This window comes from Fukomys damarensis, unplaced genomic scaffold (assembly GCF_012274545.1).
Source record: "Fukomys damarensis isolate Sample0158 unplaced genomic scaffold, DMR_v1.0_HiC HiC_scaffold_37, whole genome shotgun sequence".
NCBI classification, from domain to species: domain Eukaryota; kingdom Metazoa; phylum Chordata; class Mammalia; order Rodentia; family Bathyergidae; genus Fukomys; species Fukomys damarensis.
The window spans coordinates 50,409,078-50,424,666 of record NW_022900949.1 but is presented as its reverse complement, the minus strand read 5'-3'; the positions used below and the strand labels follow the sequence as shown (position 1 = coordinate 50,424,666).

At 36.7% G+C, this 15,589-nt stretch overlaps 1 pseudogene; it reads left to right on the top strand.

Moving 5' to 3' along the window:
- The first annotated feature begins 10,348 nt into the window (after nt 1–10,348).
- LOC104863241 lies at nt 10,349–14,193 on the top strand (annotated as a pseudogene).
- Nucleotides 14,194–15,589: the final 1,396 nt, after the last annotated feature.

Below are 15,589 nucleotides of genomic sequence, written 5' to 3'. Positions count from 1 at the left end.
GTTATACAACTGTAAAACTTGTACATATGGTTAAAGGTGACAAATTACAAGTTATCACAATATTTTCTAGTCTGTTTTTGATGCTATTGTTATTACTGATTTTAGCACTTTACATAAGGTAAAATAATTGTTGTGAACAATTCACCTTCATTCTATGCCCATACCTAGATTGTCTGAAGGTCATAAACTATACTGTAGTCTGGTGCCAAAGAACTGGGTGCTAGGCCAAATGGACAGCAAACTGTAATCCCTAATAAATTGACAGATCTTGGGATGACTGGCAAAAGCCAGCAACACCTAGAAGATATCTCTGAAAAGCAAACTTTTCATAAAGATGTTTTGATACTAGTAATAAAGCTGCCTATCATATGCAGCTCATAAGCCTCAAGCAGAAAACAAATAACAACAAAAATGGAAAATGAGAAAACACAGAAGCAAGATGAAACCCACAATCCATAATTCACAATAGACAAATGAAGAAGACATGGGTGGTTGAAATCAAAGACCTTCCAGCTAAATTTTATGAAATGGTAGCAATGGAATTGACAAAATAGAGCAATAGGGCTAGGGATTTAGCTCTGTGGTGCCACCACCAGCTTTGCAGGCTCAAGGTCCAAAGTTCGATCCCTGGTACCAAAGTTTTTTTAAAATCAAAATAGAGCAATAAGTCTCTTGACAAAGACTAAACAAACATAATTAAGGAGTTGATAACTGCAAGGAAGGAAATGACTAATGAATCTAGGATAGATATAGTTATTTTTTTAATAGAGTAGTTTAGGAATAACAAGGAAGCCATGTATTGCCAACTTAGAAAAAAAATGGATTCCATAAAAGACTCAAATGAAAATATAGGAGATTAAAAATTCTATTGAAAGCATATGCAGCAGAGTCAACCAATATGAAGACAGAATATCAGGTCCAGAGAACAATGTTACAGTTGATAATTATCAAAGAAAAGACCTCTTTAAAATAGTAAGGAACCAATAAAAATAGCAAGGGACCACTCCACCAGCAAATAGATGATGAAAAGAAGACTAATATAAGATTAATGGGAATCAATGAAGAATCAAAAGATAGCACAAAAAGCGCAAAAAACCTTATTCACAGAAGTAATAACAGTAAACTTTTCCAGCATGGAAAAAGATTTGAGATAAAAATGAATGAGATATATAGAACTCCAAAAACTCATAATCTGAAAAAAAGATTAAAACATGTAACAGTCAATATTCCAGAAATTCAACATAAGAACAAAATACTAAAAGCTATTAAACAAATCACCTTCAAAAGAAAACTCATTAGAATAACACCAGACTTCTCAATTCAAGCCCTAAGTAATAAAGAAGTTGGAATAAAGTATTACAAGCCCTTAAAAAATCTCTAACCCAGATTATTATAAAACAAACAATAATGTATAAGAAAAATCATATAGGGCCAGGGATTTGGCTCAGTGGTTCTGTTGCCTGCCTCTTAAGCACAAGGGCCTGAGTTCAATCCCTGGTACAAAAAAAAAATCAGATAACCACTAATACAATTGCACTGGGGAATTTCAACATCCCATTTTCACAAATAGATCAAATGGACAAAAAAAAATCAACAAAGAAATAGTACTAAAACAAAGGTTTGAGCAAATGAAATTAGTAGATAACTACAGAGTGATCCACCACATAGCATCAGTATACACATATTTCTGTAAAGTAAACAGAACTTTCCCCAAAATATACCATATACTAATTCACAGAACGTGCTTAAGTAAATGCAAAAAAATATGAAATCATCCCATGCATATTATCAGATCATACTGCAATGAAATTGGAAATCAATGGCAAAAGGAACCACAAAAGTTACATAAATATATGAAAATTAAATGACACCTCCTGAATAACCAATGGGTCACAGTTGAAATTACAGAAAATACTAGTTTCTACAATAAATAATAACACTGATACAACATACTAAAACTTATAAGATGCAATGAAAGCAGTCCTACAAGGGAAATTTATAGCAATGAATTACCTTGTCAGAAAAATAGAGCAAGCTAAAATAAATGACCTAATGCTGAACCTCAAGCTTCTGGAAAAATAACAGCAACATAAACACAAAGAATATACAAGGGAGGAAATTATAAAGATTGGAAGAGGAATCAATGCAACTGAGACTAAAGAAATAATACAATCAATAAATCAAAGAGTTGGTTCTTTGAAAGATTAAATAAAATAGAGAAATTCTAGCCAACTTATCAAAAACAAGGAAAGACTCAAATGCTTCCAATTATGAATGAAAGGTTAAAATCACAATGGATCCTGCAGAAATCCACATTATCAATACCTACTTTGAGAAGCTGTAGTCCATAAGATGGGAAACTCAGAAGAAATGGAAAAATGCCTAGATACATAGGAATTAACAAAGCAGAGTCAAGAAGATATTAAAATTCTAAATAACCCAATATCAGTCAATGAAATTGAAAGCACAATTTTAAAACTACCAAAAAAGTAAAGACCAGTAAAGATGGATTCACTGTTGAGCTCCAAGAGAAATTTGGGGATCTAATGCCACTACTCCTCAAATTCATTAATGAAGTTGAAAGGGAAGCAATACTCCCATACTCATTCCTGGAAGCAAGCATTACCCTGATAGCAAAATCAGAGAAATAGCCAACAAAAAAAGCAAACCATAGACCAATCACCTTAATGAATATAGATGCAGGAGCCTTCAATAAAATACTGGCAAGTGGAATGTAGTAAATTATCAAAAAGATTATATAACATGACCAAATAGGATTCATCCCAGGGATACAGGAATGGTTCAGCATATGCAAATCAATAAATACAATATATCATATTAGCAGAACCAAAGGTAAAAACCACCTGGTCATCTCAAATAATACAAAAAAGTATTTGAAAAACTCAAACACATTCATGAAGAAAACTCCTACTAAACATTGGATCATAAAAATATTTATCTCAATTTGATGAAAGCCATCTAAGGGAAAACAATAGCTGACATCATACTGAATGATCAAAACCTAAAAGCTTTCACTCTAAAATCAGACACAATAAACCAAAAACTGGATCTCATTGTATTAAAAAGTTTTTGCAGTGCAATAGAAACCCCCAACAGACCTAAGAGACAACCTACATTTTTGGAAAAAATTTTTTACCAGCTAGTCCTCAGACAAAGGACTACTATCTAGAATATATAATGAACTCAAAAATCAGACCCCCCCAATTACAAAGATCTGATTTTAAAATGGGCATCTGAAATGAACAGACTTCCTCAGACAAACAAGTAAAAGTAGCAAATGAATATATGAAAAAATGTTCAACATCACTGGTCATTCAAGAGAAGCACATGAAAACAACACTGAAATTCCACCTTACCCCAGAAAGAATGGCTGCTATCAAGAAATTAACCAATAACAAATGCTGATGGGTCTGTGGGGGAAAAGGGACCCTTCCACATTGTTGTTGGGAATGAAGACTGGTGCGACCACTGTGGAAATCAATATGGAGATACTTCAAAGAACTAGGATTAGAAGTCCCATTTGACCCAGCTATCCCTCTGTTGGGTGTCCTTCCAGAACAGTTACAAGAATCATACCACAGTGACATACACACACCCATGTTTGTAACAGCAATTTGTAGCAGCAATTTGTAATAAAACTTGGAAACAACCCAAATGACCATCAACTGGAAACTTTTTAAAGATGTGATTTTTCTATAAAATGGATTACTACTCAGCCATAAAGAATGATTTTTCTATAAAATGGATTACTACTCAGCCATAAAGAATGAGAAACTAGAGACATTTATAGCTAAATGGATGCACATTGAGGCTATATTCAAGTGAAATAAGTAGGACACACTTGAGTAAATACCAGTTTCTCTAGTGTGAAAAACTAAAAGTGTAAATAAGGTTCAAGTGGTATATTGAGAGTGTGAAATAGGAAGAAAATGGCTAAAGGGCAAGTGGGAAGGGAAGAGGAAAGGAAATAAGGAAAAAGAAAAAATGTGAAAAAAGGAAAAAAGGGAAGCAAAATCTTTGTAAATAGGGAAGGGTGAAGGGGATGAAGAGAAAGCAGGGGTATGGGGAAAAAATAAGAACCAAGACATATCATGTCTAGGTAGTAGTCCTTTGTCTGAGCAGTAGCTGGTAAAAATTTTTCCCACATTTAGGTTGTCTTTCAGCTCTGTTGGTGGTTTCTCTTGCACTGCAAAAACTTTTTAACACAATGAGATCCCCAGTTTTTGGTTCATTGTGCAAGTTCTCATGCTACTGAAGATTTGTTCATAAAGTCTTTTCCTATGCCAACAACTTCAAGAGTTTACCTAACTTATTTTCCACTAAGGTTAGTGTTTCTGTTTGTTTGTTTGTTTGTTTGTTTTTCCTCATTAAGTTTGTTGGTACATTTTAGGTATACAGTACAGTTACATTCATTATTGGGATCTTGTACCTTTACATGACAGGTCTTGGTTCTCATTTTTTCCCCTTGTCCCTGCCCTCCCTTCACCCCCTCCGCCCCTAGTGTTTCTGTTTTGATATTTATATATTTAATTCACTTGGATTTTAGTTTAGTGATGGTGGAAGATAGGGAGCTAGTTTTAATCTTTGGCAAGTTGAAATCCAGTTTTTCTAGCACCATTTATTAAAGAGGCAATCTTTCCTCCAGTGAGGATGGTTGGCTCCTTTGTCAACAATGAGGTAGCTGAGTATATCTGGTGTTGTTTCTGCATCTTCTAATATATTCCATTCATCACTGGGTCTGTTTCTTTGCCAGTACCATGCTGTTATTATCACAGTGGCTTTGTAGTAGTCTCAAGTTGGAAATTGTGATGCCCCCTGCCATGTCTCTGTTGCCTAGAATTGTTTTTGCTATTGTAGGTCTCTTCTGGTTCAAAATGAAGTTTTGGATTGTTTTCTATAGTTCTGTGAAATAAACTGTTGGGATCTCAATTGGGATTATATTGAATAATCTGTATAGCAGTTTTGTAAGTATGGCCACTTTTACTATGTTGATTCTTCCTACACAGGAGCAAAGGATGTCTTTCCATCATCTTTTTATAACCTCTTCTATTTCTTTTTTCAGAGTGCTGTAGTTGGCAATGTAGAGTTCTTTTGTCTCCTTCATTAGACTGATTGCTAGATATTTCAATTCTTTGGATGTTATTGTGAAAGAAATTGTTCACCTAATTTCTCTCTCAGTGAGTCTGTTATTTGTACACAAGAATGCTATTGATTTTGAGTGTTGACTTTGTATCCAGCTACTCTATTGAATCTATCAATTAAGTCCAGAAGTCTTTTGGCAGAGTTTTTTGGTCTGCTATGTAGAGTATCATATCAGAAAATAGTGACATTTAACTTCTTCATTTACTGTCTTTTTCCTTCTATTTCTTTATCTTGTCTAATTGCTGTGGCTACTCTGTTTCTAGAATAGGAGTGGTGATAGTGGATATCCTTGCCATGCTCCTGATTTTAACGTGAAGGTGTTCAGTTTTTGACCATTTAGTATGATTCCTGTCTTTTTTGTAGGACATACTAGACATCTCACTGGTCTTGTTTTATCAGGAGGTACTTATTGTATCATATAAGGTGTGGTTTACAGGAATGTATATTTAAAAATAAAGTATTAAATTCTTAATATGTATTGAGAATTTTCAAAACATTTACCTTTCATGGTCATTTGAGATGCTGCCTCATAAAAAATGTGTTCAAAGCAAGGGGGGTACTGAAGAATTAATGGCAATGTGTCTTTTACTATAATCATTTTTAAAATGTAAAGTCACCTTATTTTTAATCAGTCACTCCTTGTATGGGAAAACAGTTTGAAACCCTTACATCACATTAAAGGATTATCAATATCAAAAAAAATATGTATTGAGAATTTAGAATAAACAATATTTTCACATCAGCTGTGTACTCGCTTATAAAACCTAAAAGATAACATCAGAAATAAATTCTTATATGAACTATAATGAAAATACAAACGAAAGTCTACAACAGAAATAATATTTGCTTCAATTGTCACGCCCAAGGCAGTCTTCACAGATGAAAACCGCATGTTCCATGCACAGGTATCACTTACACTGACAGCAAGTATATTTTGTTTTCCTGTGCTTTTCTATAGGGCACAATTGACATCTTTTTGGTTTTCCTGTTGTTGTGGTAGGTCTTTATGATGTTACACCTCCTCATTCACCTGTGACCTCACCATTGTGCTTCACAATTTCTTGCATAGTTCGCTGAGCAGAAACATTTTGTTCTTCCTCTATTGTAAATGATCTCTTATGAGTTCCAGACCAAATCCTCTAAGAAAATTTCTCCATGACACTTTGCAGTTCTTATTTTCTTTATAAACTATCAAACTTTTCATGCTTCACATGTTTGGGATCAAGTAAAACACAACCATTGGCCAATGATTTGTGTTCCAAGTGATGTCATAGTTGCTGCATAGCTCATCAACAATATCTGATGCACCTCTACTTTTGTTGTAAAATATTACCATCTCAGTCCTCAGTTTGGTTGAGATTTTCTGTCATGTTTTTCCATTATAATTCAATGTTGACATCAGCAGTACCAGATTGTTTTTCTTTGTCATATACAAGGCCAACATTATGTCTCTGAAATCCAAAGACTATACTATTACAATCCTCTGCTTTGAAATTGCAACATTTCATTGAGAATTTCTGCTTTGTTCTTGTGTACAGTTCCCATGCTGATCGACTTGTTCTCTGTTATCAAATGTAATACAAATTGGAATCTGGTTAAGCAATTATTGAATATCACATTCTGATTAGATTGAAAGATAGGAGTAACAAGTCTGTTTACAACATCATTTGGTTCATTACTATATGGATAAAGATCTGGTAGCTAAGTTCCAGGATAAATTTCTAAATTGAAAATATACGTCTTCATAGCAACAAATAAATGTGTGAAAAAATGTACATCACTGGTCATTCAACAGATGCAGATGAAGACAACACTGAGATTCCACCTCACCCCAGAAAGAATGGCTGCTATCAAGAAATCAACCAAAGCCAGGAGTGGTGGTGCACACCTGTAATCCCAGCACTCGGGAGAGGCAGGAGGATCACTGTGAGTTTGAGACCAGACTGGGCTACATAAGTGAGTTCCAGGTCAGTCTTAACTACATAGTGAGACTCTGTCTCAAAAAACCAAAAAAGAAAAAAGAAATCAACCAATAACAAATGCTGGTGAGGCTGTGGAGAAAAAGGAGCCCTTCTCCACTGTTGCTGAGAGTGCAGACTGGTGCAACCACTGTGGATATAAATATGGAGATACCTCAAAGAACTAGGATTAGAAGTCCCATTTGACCCAGGTATCCCTCTGCTGTGTATCTTTCCAGAAGAATCAAAAGAATCATACCACAGTGACATGTGCATCCATGTTTATAGCAGCAATTTGTAATAGTTAAAACTTGGAAACAGCCCAATTGCCCATCAATTGGAGACTGTTTAAAGATGTGGTTTTTCTATAAAAGTGGACTACTACTCAGCCATAAAGAATAAGAAACTAAGAAAAAAATATAAGAAAATGAAAAAATGGAAATAAAGTGTTTGTAAATGGGGAGGGGAGGAGGGGGTGAAGGGAGGGCAGGGACAAGGTGAAAAAATGAGAACCAAGACCTGTCATGTAAAGGTACAAGATCCCAATAATGAATGTAAATGCACTGTATACCTAAAATATATCAACAAACTCAATGAAAAGGAAAAAAAGAATGAGAAACTAGAGACATTTATAGCTAAATAGATGCACATTGAGGCCATACTCTTAAGTGAAGTAAATAGGACACAAATGTATAAATACCGAATAGTTTCTCTGGTATGAAAAACTAAAACTGTAAATAAGGTTCAAACTGTATAATTGATAATATGTAATAGGAAGAAAAGGACTAAAGGTGTAGGGGAAGTGGGAAGGGTAAGGGAAAAGAAAAAATATGTGAAAAAGAAAATATGGAAACAAAGTCTTTTTAACTAGAGAAGGGTGGAGGGGGTGAAGTGAGAGCAGGGGTATAGAGAAAAATGAGAACCAAGACCTATCATGTAAAGGTATAAGATCCCAATGATGAATGTAATTGTACTGTATATCTTAAAAGTACCAATAAACTTAATTATGTTTTATGATATCAAAAAAGGAAGTTTTATGATATCAAAGCATTTGAGAGAAAACAACAGGATTTTTTAAAGAGACCTTGAAAATGGGCTGCAGAAATATTTTCCAAATCTAAAAATGCATTTATAAAATTCTACATTTCCAGACAATCCTACAAGCCATCAGGAAACCTACAAGGAATTTTCTAGCATTATAGCAGCTGCAAAGAAGAAATTTCATAACAAACTTTCACAAATCCATGAGATGGAGACAACTCTGTTTTCTTACTTCTCCAGATAAAGCCAAATTTGAAGAACTTGATCTTGCCTGCTTACACTGGTTAGATTTTGGAAATCTGGCAATGGAGCTATTGGAATTTAAAGAAAGCTCTAGCTAGAAAAATAAGTTCTATGACCTGTGTGCAACACTCGAGAAGATGGTGTGATAGGATTACAAAGGGCAACACAGTTGCTAGTGCTGAAAATTAAATCCTTAAAGTGTGGAATTCTCTGCAAAATAACTTTAAGTCAAAGAAAGCACTTGGGATTGTTTTTCTTACTTTGTTTGGATTTTATGCTTGTGAGCAGCTGTTTTCAGCTTTGAATTATATCAAATCTGTTACAAGAAACAGACTAACAGATGACATTAGTGCTACATGTGTTGCTCTCAAACTAGCAAAGTATGAGCCAAGGTTTGACAAATTATCAGCATGCATATAAAACCAGAGATTACATTAGTTTAGCAAAAGCATACCAAATATAAACTTTTATGTTTCAATAAGAAATTGTTTGCATCACTGAATTCTGTTATTTTGTCTTTCTTTTAAAACAAAAGATATTAATGTATGAGCTGTTTTTTCCTAAACTAAAACCTCAGTATTGAGGTTTAAATGCAGTGCTGGCAATTTTTGCAATAAATAAGTGGGTTTGGGGTTACTGTTTGGGCACTCTGTCTCTAAAAGGTTTGTCATCACTGCTCTAACCCCAACCAGAATATAATAAATATGCTGGGCATGGTGGTACAAGCCTGTAATCCTAGCACTCAGGAGGCTGAGGCAGGAAGATTATATCAAGTTCAAGGCCAGCCTGGGAGCTACAAATAAGTTCAAGGCCAACCTGAACTACACAGTGAAACCCTGTCTCAAAAAAACACATATATATATTACTTACAACTCATACTATGAACTGGTTGGCAGGTTGAACTGCACATTCTGAGTTGTGCATGAAGAAAGACTGAGCTGATGAGCACTACAAAAGGCCTGTGAAGCCAGGCTTTAGAAATCCAGTATCCATGTGGGTTTCAATAAAGAACCTTTAGATCCTACCCTTTTCCTACGCTGAGTAATCACAGGATTTACCTGAAGGAGCCAGGATTGTGTCTCTTGTGATCCTGGCTGGGGGCTCAGAGTGCCTATTGCTACTGGAGTCATCAATAATTAGAGGATTAAACCATTTCACATTTGGCCTGACTGCAGGCATCCTCAACAAGAATCAGTTTTACTGATGGATATGGATGTCTCTGTGGTTGTGACTCCATGCAGAGATGGAAAGAACTTTTAAAAAAAGAACAAGAAAATAAACTGCAAAAAACCTTTCAAGTTTTCATTTCTGCCTGCCCAGATTTTATTCCCCTTTTTGAACAATTCATGCACCAAAGATACATAGCCTTCCTCCTTCCTCTCTGTGCCATCCTGTAGATTGACTGCAGCCCCACATTTCCACAGATAACATCATTACACAAGCCAGGGACACTGTAAATTCACACTGCAGGTTCATTTAGCATGGGTAAAAGCATCAGGGATTCTTTCCAAAGCTGCCCTTCTTTTCATTGATTTCCTGAATAGACACTGGCTTCTGAGCGGGGGTTAGTGGTCTTCATTCTGCATTTCTCAGCCTCACTCAGGTCACGAGATCATTTATATCTAAAATGTCTCTCCAAGTCTCATGTCTTCTGTGGTGAGTCTTCGGAAGGTGATTGGATCACAGGACAAATATACACATCAGAGAGTTAATCCATTGATGAGTTCACCACAGGATATGCTGTTACAAGCAAGACCTAGCTATAGAAGTTGGGTCACTGTCCAGGCTGGTGGATGATGGCCTGGAAGGATGTTTTCTTCTATAACTGTCTCTCAATCAATCCCTTTGCAAACTGAAAATCTGATCAAACCACCAAACCCAACATCTACCCCTTTTGCTTTAAAAGCATCCCAACAGCCTCCCTTTACTTCCAAGATATGGACATGGCTGAACATGGCCCATGGGACCTCTTAGAAATTTTCCTGCTCAGGTAAAAGTCAATGAACATTTTAAATTGTTATAATCATTATCAACTTATTTTCCAAAAAGGTAGGTGAGATTACATCAGTATCAACAGTACCTAAAAGTACAAGTGAAAAATATGGTTTTGTAACTTCCTCACCTCTGCCCCATTACCACCACCATCCAATACCAAAATGAAAAAAGAAAAATTCAGGCCTGAATGTTGATTTAACCAGTGTTATCTCTTTATATCCATAAAATTATATGACTTGAAGCAATTTCAAATTAATACAGAAAATGCTGCTGCAGCTTCAGCTCTGCCAGCTATGTGACCACACAAAGACTCGGCTGGGAGGTAATTACAAACCATGGCATCCAGACCTCCTACAGACCTGTAAGTGGGCGTGTCTGCTCAGATATTGGGTCTTCCAATTTCAGTATCTCCAAGGCAGCCAGCTGGAGGCTGCCATCTGGTTTGTAACAGGAAGTCCCTGGATGCTTTCTCTTCCATCTGGAAGAGTGTTTGCTCTTTATTTCCTCTTTTTAACTCTTCTCTGAATCAGTTTGAGGCCACATTCTCCCCATACATTTTCTCCAGAGTGAATTCTTGATTCATGCTCAGTAAGCTGTGAGGTCTCTGCTGTAGGAGTCGAGACACATTTTGAATCCATGTTTATACTGGGTCCTGGTTTAGCCTTGGTATGCTAATTATCCAGATTTTTAAATGTGTACAACAGAAAAAAAACAGAAACTTAAAATTCCTTGAAATATGGCTTCCATATTTCATTCATTCAACCAACTCTTCACTCATTCATTCAGTAAAGAACTATGGGACATCTATTATGTGCCAACCAATGAATTGTCAGGAAAATAGCAAAGAAAAAGAAATAATTTTTGTTTTCCTTATGATCACAGCCTAGTGAAATAGTAGATAAGGTAAGTGGGGCCCTGATACAATGGGTTATGTATGGCTTTTATTAAAAGTCACATCTCTGTCCTCATTCAGAAAAGAACAGAATCTATACTGCTCTTTTCCATAGATAACACCCTAAGCAAAATTGAACTTCCTCAACTTCATACACTTAGTTCTCAGGGATTTTGTGTTATTTTCTTGTCTGACTTTAAAAAAAAAAAAAAACTTCCTAGACCCTGATGTTGATTATATTATTGACCTCAATTCTTTACCCTTCTGTTATGGTTTGAATATTAAATGTCGCCCAAAACTTCATGTATTGAGAACCTGATTTCCCAGTGATGCAATGTCTAGTGGTGGGGCTTCTGAAAGATGAATGTATCATAAAAGCTCATCAGCAGATTAACCCAATGATAGATTCGTAATTTGATGCCATTATTGGGAGGTGATGGAAACTTAGAAGGTGGCGCCTACTGAAATGGAGTGGGTCATGGGGCATGCCCTTGGAGACTATCTTGTCCTGTCTATTCCAGTTTGACTGCCATGAGATAAACAGCCTCCTCTGCCACACACTCCCTGCCATGATGTTCTACTTCACCTCAGGACTAAAACAATAGAGCAAACCAAGCATGGACTGAGACCTCTGAAACTATGAGTCAAAATAGACCTTTCCTCCTTTTAGGTTATTTTTCTCAGCTCAGCTACATGATCTGCTTAGACCAATGAGATGTTAGCAAACATGATATGTGCTTCTTTGCATGTGCATGCTTGCTTGTATTTGTACTGTTAGTAAGATAAGAACATGCCCCAGGCAGGGAACTCATGCAATGAAATAAATCTAGAGCCAACTTGCAACCTGCAGCGAGGCTTACCAGACCTCAATTAGTCAGTCCCAGCTGCCTGATAGGTTCATGAGTGAGAATAAACACTAGAAAGCACTGAGTTTGGAATGCTTTGGGTTTTTTTTTTTTTGATAGTATATTATTGATACAAACTCCTGAAAGCAGTATAAACATTCCAAGACTCTCTTTCCTACAATTCTATTAAGCTTCTTTTTATAATCTAAAACTAAATGACTGTTCTCTAAGTTTTTTGGTTTTTTGTTTGTTTGTTTGTTTGCAGAAGCCTGTCTCTAAAGATACTATCACAATCAAGGTATTTTTACTAATGGACTGAGTTATTCCTCTGTCCTTTGTCACAGCTCCCTGCTGTGTTTCCTCCAACCAAATAATAGCACAGGACTTTTCTAGGCTCTTTTTTGAAAGAGCACTGGAAGAGGATTTTAGATTTAGAGCTTCAAAGTTTGTATTAGAAGTGTTTATTAACTGTGTGAGCTTGAACTTTAAAATAATCTGGAGTCTATGAATTTCAGTTTACTTATCTGAAAAATAAGTCTATTACATATCTCAAACTATGCAATATTATCCATGAGGAAATCTTGGCTCTGGATCCAATAATAGAATTCAAAAAAAAAGTTGTGCGATGTTTTGGGCTTTGTTTAATATTGCCTTTCAATTGTCATTAATTGTAGGTTTTGTTTTCTAGTCTTATCATCCTTTACTCTAGCTGAGGAATTGTCACAACTAAAGATGCAAAAAGATGCCTTGCTATAATTTCTAAAAGAAAAGGCACATTTGAAAAAACATAGCTTATATGATACTCAAAGGAAATCTTAAAAGAAGGAATCAACTATGAATGAAATATGTCAGAGATTTAGAGAAAAGATGAATTCAGACATAATCTCCCCCTCTTCTATCTCATAAAATAAACCAAAATTAGTAAATAAGAATAATACAAGTAAAAAAAATCAACAACCCCACAAACATAGACTTTAAAAAGTAGTAGTCAATTGGCCAAGGAAGCAGAGGAGGAAACCCACCTGTTTCCCGCCAAACTGTGCAAGATTAGGGGTTGCTGCTGGCGTCAATCTCAGTCCACTCACCTCTTCCCCTGGGCCTCTGCGTGAACAGTGGGTGTTGTACACAATCATCACGGCGGCGGCTGGAGCCCCGGATAGCATGGAGGAGTTGGGCATGGACACCAAGGTGGTCACCGAGTCGCCGGCGCGGCCCCTCAACTATGTGGAGGCTGAATCCATGGTGGGTGCAGCGGACTCCTGCAAAGTGTGGCAGCCTGCAGCCTGCCCCTGTCCAGCTCCTGGAGATCCCGCGGATCAGGTCTCTGTCAGCAAGGTGAGGATGCAGGTGTCAGTGCCGGCAAAGAGCTGGAGCTGGAGGACCTGAAGATCATCTGAAACAAGACCAATCACAACATGGAGGTTCCTCTGGACAGCACAGGTTCCAAGTTGAAACAGCAGATTCACCCCACTACAAGTTTTCCGCCTGCCATGCAGAAGGTCATGTATAAGGGGCTCGTCCCTGAAGATAAGACATTAGAGGAAACAAAAGTGACCAGTGGGGCCAAGATCATGGTGGTTGGCTTCACAATAATGATGTTTTAGCAGTAAACACACCCAAAAACGCTATGTAACAAGATGCAAAGGCTGTAGGGAACAAGAAAGAGCTTCTCTGCAGGCAGAAACACAGGAAAGTGTTGCACAAAGAAAACCCGAATATATGATGCCTTCTGTTCAGGGTGCCCAGGAGTGCCTGCCAGCAGTAACTTTGTCCAGCATGTACAATAAGTCTGGAGGAAAAGTGAGACTCACTTTCAAGTTAGAATAAGACCAGCTATCAATTGGCACTAAAGATTCCTGGAGGGAACCATACATGTTCTAATTCACTTGTTTCTGGCCAGCACAGTAGGCATTCAGTGGTAGGCATTCAGCACTGTAGGTATTTGACAGTGGACTGAGAAATTGCCCATGAGCTGCATTAAAAATGCGGTCAGTGAACCTATCGAAGACATGAAGACTACTATATGATGGCTTTTCAGTTGGGCCCAGGAGACTGACCCAAAGTGAAGGACATTGTGGGAGAGGCCTGCAGCATCCTGGATTTAAGGGTTCTGGAACTTTGTTCACAAAAACAATCTTTATTCAATCTGAGGCAATATGGAGACTGAAGCCAGAGGTGATGTACTTTCACCATTAGCTTAATTTTTTTTAACTTAATTTTAACTTAAAATCACCAGTTCCCTTTTTGGCAGTTACCTTCATACCACCTTTATTTTTTTGTTTGTTTTTTTGTGTGTTTTTTTTTAAGTCAGTGCCATGGAAATCAGCAAATCTGAATTCAAAAAAAAAAGTGCCCAAGAAGTAAATTAAGTTCATGATGCGGCTTTATAAATTCTTAGTATTGCCCTCAATATAAAATAAAATAAACTGGGTAAAAAAGTGAGACAACAAAATCCTAAGATATTCTCCAAAAACTTCCTTCTGGATACAAGACTAGGGTATCAGTGAAATAAATATTATGGCCAGTCAAGATAAAAACGCTTTACCACCCAAAGAGGAATCCCAGTGTCTCCACAGAAAATGAAAATGGTCTTTCAAAGTTCACTGCTAAATTTCAAGGATGATCTGAAGCCATAGGTATCCTCCCTATAAAACACACACACTCTGACTAGAAGGTAGAAACCTAGAACAGGGTATTTAAAAATCACAGAAGATACCTCTGAGCCCTAGTCATGAAACAAAGCTTTCATATAGCTCCTAAAGCTTTCTCTTAAACCACCTCCCACCTTAGCTTTTTTTGCTCTGCCCCTGTGGAAATTGAAAAGTGAATAATAATCCAGGCTTCAAACTGTGTATGAAGAAAAAAACAAATCTCAATTACCAAAGGAAGTGAGCCTAGGAAAATTTAGCTACATTCAAACAGAAAAAAAGACAAGAATGAACAGAGCTTTCCCCACTAATATGAATAAGATAAAAAGAAAAGATTTGACAATATGATCATATAAACATACCACACCAAAACAAGTATAGCATGCTAAGAACCAAGTACCCATTTTAGAAGAAAAAATATTTCTACTTGTTTGGAGTTTGGAGGAACTTAAAATAACCATGAAATCAATAATCAGAGTATAAGGCAATTTTTAAAATAACAGAGAAGACTTCCAGGAAGATGGCAGAGTGGTGAGCAGCAACAAATCAACCTCTCCAAGATCAGGAATCCAGACAGTGAAAAATAATGACTTGAAGAGAAGAAGGAGGAAGGTGGATCTCTGCTACCCAGGAAAGATCTGAAAGGAAAGTTGGAGCCCTTAGAGAAAGAGCAGAGGGCCAGGGATTTAGCTCAGTGTTTCGGTGGCCTGCCTTGTAAGCACAAGGACCCGAGTTCAATCCCCTGTACAAAAAAAAAAAAGAGAGAGAGAGAGATTGAGAAAGAGCAGAGACGGATCCCAATGC